The 6,607-nt window shown below is 44.5% G+C and overlaps 1 protein-coding gene across 2 annotated transcripts in view; it reads right to left on the reverse strand.

Moving 5' to 3' along the window:
- Positions 1-5,039: 5,039 nt before the first annotated feature.
- The window catches only part of cdh4 (cadherin 4, type 1, R-cadherin (retinal)), a 172,688-nt gene continuing 171,120 nt past the window's right edge, over positions 5,040-6,607 (reverse strand). For both annotated transcript variants that reach the window (XM_081705702.1, XM_027023334.3), the window contains one exon: positions 5,040-6,607. This exon is cut by the window's right edge and continues 430 nt beyond it. The gene's annotated coding sequence lies outside the window, so the exon portion shown is untranslated.

A 6,607-nucleotide genomic window follows, 5' to 3' on the forward strand; every position in this document is an offset into this window, starting at 1 on the left:
ACACACACACACACACACACACACACACACACACACACACACACACACACACACACACACACACACACACACACACACACACAAAGCTTTGCTTCTTGGTCCAGGAAAAACATGTGATTTTAGTCAGTGCCAATCAGAGTATGGACACAGTTTAAACAACCAGTTATCCTAGAATGCACTCACAGCCACTAAAGGTGCACTGAATACATCCAGAAAATGTTACACTGTGACAGTGTACTGAATACATGTAGTAAATGTAACACTGTAACTGTACTGAATACATGTAGCAAATGTAAAACTAACAGTGTACTGAATACATGTAGGAAATGTAACACTGTAACAGTATACTAAATACATGTAGGAAATGTAACACTACTGAATACATGTAGGAAATGTAATAGTGTAACAGTGTACTAAATACATGTAGAAAATGTAACACTACTGAATACATGTAGTAAATGTAACACTAAGTGTACTGAATACATGTATAAAATGTAACAGTGTACTGAATACATGTAGGAAATGTAACACTGTAACAGTATACTAAATACATGTAGAAAATGTAACACTACTGAATACATGTAGGAAATGTAATAGTGTAACAGTGTACTAAATACATGTAGAAAATGTAACACTACTGAATACATGTAGTAAATGTAACAGTGTACTGAATACATGTATAAAATGTAACAGTGTACTGAATACATGTAGGAAATGTAACACTGTAACAGTATACTAAATACATGTAGTAAATGTAACAGTGTACTGAATACATGTAGAAAATGTAACAGTGTACTGAATACATGTAGTAAATATAACAGTTTACTGAACACATGTAGACAATGTCCTGTAAGAGTGATGGCTTTTGGGCTCTGTTATGGGAATGAGTGATGCACCGAGCCAGATATTGAATTTTCAATTCAGCGACACTGCAGCAGGAGAGGAAGAGAAAGAGAGGGAAGAACATTGGACCCGAGCCAAACAGAAGAGCTGTGCTGGGGCTAAATCATCCTACAGGGAGGGCTTGTTTGTCTTTCCTCCACACTCAGCAAAACATGAACTTTAAAACTTGAACTTTAAAACATGAACTTTGGAGCACTGGTATTATACACCACTGTTTCCAACGTTTGGAGCACTAGGGCAGCTGACACCATTAATTCAACGACGTGTTAAATGAAGAAAATAAGCCAAGACAGTGTTACTGGAGATTCTGATGCTGGCCAGGTGCTGTGTGTGGGGCTGTTTCTTGGAGACCGCGCCTGTCAGCGCGGGGAACAGAGCGCCGAGCTGAAGGCCGGTCGTTTAGCGTTCCGGCCTCCACTTTCCGCCAGCCCGTCGAAAGCGGGAGCGGCGAGAAAGGTGTAATCACGCGCAACGTGGGTACGACAGCGCGCCCCTGTGCTGCGGCTGTTATTTTAGTCGAGCCTAATGGAACACTCCGTTCGCTGCGGGGAAAAGAGAGAGAGCCATTAAAACACACACACACACACACACACACACACAGAGGAAAATAAATTGCTCTCCGGTGTTCATTTTAGATTCATTCATACTTCAAATGGAGAAAGTACTGCCTTTGTGTGTGTGTGTGTGTGTGTCTCGAGCGAGAGACAGAGAGATCAAAAGCAGTGACATTAAATACGTAGCTGCACTTTGTTTCTGCCAGCGACAGATGGAAGCCTGTTGATAGATGCCTGAAGGTCCTGGGAAGCTTGTCTACCTTGTAAATTACTTCTGACTAACAGGAAAGGCCACATTGCTGCGCTGTTACCTGCCGTACAGGTGTTTACTCCACATCACGAGAATGCCCGGGCTTTTCAGCTCGTGTTGCTAGGAACAAAAGGTGTGCATTTACAACGCTGGATTTGTGGCAGAGGTCCGAGGAACTTACTGGGTTACGCTTAAGATGTGCTGTTACACCCATCTCTGCTCAGCATAGCTGAATGTAGTTGTGTTGTGAGCCCAGAATTAACCTGCTAGCCTGCGGATTTAGCTTCTCAGATCACGCCTGAACCGAAGTCAGGATAGACTACATTTATGCTGTGTTGGGTAGTGTGTAAAAGTCCAGCATCTGTGAACTGCCTTAAAAACTAACCTTCCACGTGTAATGAGGCACCAGGCATTGAATTTCCTGTCATTTTAAGACAGACAAACCGACTTCCACAAACTGGGCTCCGTTTGAAAAATGCTGATTGTACGCTCAGCAAGACAGCGCCGTCAAGCTCGCGGTGGCAACTTTCCTCAGACAGCAAGGGTTCTAATCCAGAGGGCCCAGGTAAACCTGGAGCCACGCCCACATTAGGAAGGACCAATAGCAATGAGGCCAGAGACACTAACGCTCCGCTGAGCTCTGTTGAGTTCCAAATACGGACTCTGCAGTCAAATTTGTGTCTGTGTGACTGCTCAATGCAGATGGCCCATGTGACTGGAAAAATCAGTTGTCTGATGGCAGACAGACCCCAGACTGTCAAATGCTCAGATCGTGAATCATCTTTCTGATTAATCCTTAATCACGAAATATTACTACTAATTAAACTATGTATGTGCAGTTCAGAGGCTGTTGGCAAATTTAAACACAATTAATCACCATATCTGGCTACATGTGTTATACATTGCAACAGTATATGATCTCCATGTAATGTAAACACTTATTTTGTTTAAATGTGAAAAATTCCTCACATAAAATAATCTGAGTGATGTTATTTTTTTATACGTCCCCCTTTAAACCAAAAAGCAAGTGGCTAGAAATGGTAGGAGACATTTATATATGGTTTGTGTACCTGATGTTTAAAGTAGTTCAGAAAGCATTTTTGACACTCTGGGTAACATAAACTGTGTTTAGATGTCTGGGTAACGCTTACTGTGTTTGTATGTCCAATACCTGCCTTTTAGTTGCAGACGGCACAACAATAATCCCAGACTTCCACAGGGCATCATTCCAAGATCTCAAAAAACCAAGAAGGCTTTTAGAAGCTTCAGCATTAACTGCTGCAATGCAACACTTGCGCAGTTCATTCCATTTGATGTTGGGACCCAAGAACCGAAAGCCAAAATATCTTTTTAATTTATCTGGGATTACTTTACTGCTCTGCACTCATCTGATCGCCGTGGGTAGCAATATGGTTCTGCATGTCCAGAAAAATTTGAAAATGCTTAGTTCACTCTCCACCACACACCCCACACTTGTTGAAGGGCTCCACTAAGTCTGGTTCAATCTGATTTGAAATATTTTTGATATATTACAATAAAGCTTGCACTACTAGCCAGTGATTGGACCCCCAGGGATTGCTGCTTGCGGCTATATTTTATAGTTAGATTTTCTGGCAAGAAAACAAAATGTTAATAATTCAGAAAATAATCTGTGGACATGACCCTGCTAAACTGTTTATGTTATTACAGTTGTAAACAACAATTTCTTGAAATTAAAAATTGTTCTTTGCGGTCTTATCAGATGTTGTTTTTGTGCCATCTTGAACTCTATGACCAAGCGTTTGACAGACAAACTTTAAAACCAATTTAAAACTGCCCTCCACAGACCCCTGGAAAAAAAATTGAGTTGAATTAAGCTTTATCTCTAGAATACTCCTTTGGGTTCTAACCTGGTGCTAATGTGTTGTTTCTTATTTTAACATTTCAGCGTGAGAGACGGAAATGTGGCTCAATGATTTCTCGCCCACCAGGAGCTGAGAGACTCGTGGTGAGCTGCCTGACACTGCACACCCCCTGCTTTCTTTCCCTCCCGCTGCCATGACAGTTCTGACTCCTGATAGGCTTAAAAGAGCCCAGGGGTAGTTCTGAGTCAGCACAAGGCTGTCCGCACTCGGATGGAAGCCCTCTCCGCGCCTGCCCTATTGCCAAACAACCGAGGACGTTCAGTTAGCACTTACTCCCGCTGTCCGAGGCTCTCTCATACTGCACTGTTCCATCTGATGGCCCCAGAGATTTAGCTCTTTAAGATCATGGCTGTGTATTTAAAAACAAACTTTATATTTAGTGCACCTGCTGCTGCCTGCCCATACTCATTAGTTAAGGAGCGGGTCGTTACAGGACGCGTGGGCCCAACTCGGACTCGGAATGACCAACGTCGGCTTCCAGAAGCTTCCGTTCTCAGAGCTCCAATGCCTCCTTTGCAGCCCTGCTGTCTGTTTTTAAAGTTAGTCAGGCCCTCCCACCTCGCTGAGTCTCAGGCTGCACTCAACTACCCCCCCCCCCAAATCCGCCCCCGCCTACTCTCGTCTGCAGGTAATTAGCCGTGTTCCGCTTGATGCGATTAGTACGAGGGATTAATCGGGGAGTTAATTGATAGACATGACCAGGAAGAGCGCCCCCCCCCCCCACTGTGGCGGGCTCTCCCTCGCTCATCCCACTTCACACTTGCTTCACACAGAATGAAGACGAAAGACAGACGCGTGTTGTTGAAATTCCACAAGAGCGGGACTCTTCCACGATTCCGACGTCTCCCCACTTAAGTAAATACATGAATGAAGCGATAAACGCCAGAAAGTAAATTTGAAAGGAAAATGCGTTGCCGCCAGACATTCCGAGAAAGGAAAGACGCGTGTGTGGTGGGAGCGTCCAAGCTCTCTGCTGCAGCCACTGGGGATGGGCGGGTTTTTCCACCTCTCAGTCTCCCTCTTTGCGTTCCGCATTGTTCCGCTTCCCATCTGCCGGTCCGTCTGTGGGGCCCCCATTCTCAGTGACCGGCAGCGCGTGATCGGCCCAGCATTCACCAGCTCCGGTCGCAGATCATTCTGAACACGTGGTTTTACCGAAGGCCTGAAATCCCCCGCAACGGGAGATCCGGGACGCTCGCGTGGTGGAGGGAGTGGGAGGTTGGAAGCCTAGCTCTGAAAGCTGCAGTTGTTTGAGGCCACGACAATGTTAATCATCCCAGTCGCAAATGGAGATGACTCATGTTTTCAAATGTACCGATGGCTTCTTTGTGTACACGCATGCGTGTGTGCACACACACACACGCCACAAAGACAGCAAGGGCCAGTGAATTGCATGCGGCATATAGTGCAACTCCAATCCACTTTTTACAAAACAGTTCTTGTTTATTTTCTAAAGCACAAATCCAGTAATTTAGATGAATGTGAGTAACTCAGGAACACTGAATATCTGAAGCAGGCAGGACGCTCCTCTGATGTCCACGATTCTGGCACAGAGGACAGGCTTTTCTCATCGAAGAGGGACAGGTCACACCACTGCCCATATTAAAAGAACACTGTATCAAACGTTCAACTGAAACTTAGAAACTAACACAGAAAATATGAAACAAACCAAAAAAAACCATATAAAAGGAGAATTTAAAAATCCTACAGAATAGACGGATATAGACAGACTTGCAAACACTTGCACATGTGTGCGCGCACACAGTCACACACACACACAGACACACAAAACCTACAGGCCAAAACATCATCATTTAGCCCAATAAAGACCTTAAGAGCAGCAAATGTTTCAGGTAATACTTCGAAAAAAATATGTATTTTACAGCATTTTCTTGTTTTCCAAGTCTTTTTTTCTTTACAGGTTATATTGTTTATTCTTTGCCAACTACTTTTTCATATTCTGACCACAAAGAACAAGTGCGATTGATTCGAGACACTGCACTGAGCGAAATCATGCATGTATAATAGTCTAGCCAACCTCAAAACGTAGAAAATAAAGGAGTGGGGTTGGGGGTGGGGCGAGGGGCGGGGATTTCGTTCGAGACAAGGAAGTGTTGCTTGGCGCAGTCTGTCCTGGCCCACCCCCTTCCTGGCCCTGCCCCGCCCCCGGTTTGCTCGTGCAGCGACGCTGCTCCTAGCGTCTGCACGTCAGAAATGAACACGACAGGCAGGCAAGTGTCCGAGCGGAAATAAAGGCATTCTCTGCTTGTGTTTTCTTTCTCTTTTTTTTTGTTCTGGTTTATGTTTTTTGTTTGTTTGTTTGTTTTTTATTTATTTGGTTCATTAAAAAAAAAAGTTTTTAAAAACTGTTGTGTATCATTACGGGTGGTCTTTGCTTAGGGAATTTGCAATTAGGACCACAAAGTTAGTTAGGCTTCTGAGTAAGAACACGATCCATTCTTCTTCTGGTTCCAAAGATATGGACGTACCCTTTCTTTCTTTTTTTAAATCATCCCGCCTTCCTCCATTTTCTCTATGTTGTAGTATGCTGTGTCTTTGTCTTTTCCGCACCGTCGGGGGGGAGGAGGGGTGGGAAACGTGGAGAGGAGCCGATCAGAGCGAGGGAGTGTGTCGCATGGCGGCGAAAATGAGTTTAAAACGACAGCTGACCCTGAGGAGTCCGGTACAAAAACACACCACAAAAGGCACTTGATCAGCGACAGTGCTTCTGTTTGAGAGAGATTCAAGTCGAGAGGGCGAGAAAGAGAGCAACTTCTTTCATACCGCCCTCTTAAGTGACCGACAGACAGAGAGGGAGAGAGACACAGAGAGAGAGAGAGAGAGAGAGAGAGAGAGAGAGAGAGAGAGAGAGAGCAGAAGCTATTGTCTGTTCCCCAGCATGTGGAGTACTTAGCCTCTATCAGAGCAGTGCTGCTTTACCTCTCTGGACAGCCTGAACAGCAAACCAAAACTCACAAAGATAAACTAGCCACGGC

This window comes from Electrophorus electricus, chromosome 22 (assembly GCF_041902795.1).
Source record: "Electrophorus electricus isolate QZ-2024a chromosome 22, ASM4190279v1, whole genome shotgun sequence".
Lineage (NCBI taxonomy): Eukaryota > Metazoa > Chordata > Actinopteri > Gymnotiformes > Gymnotidae > Electrophorus > Electrophorus electricus.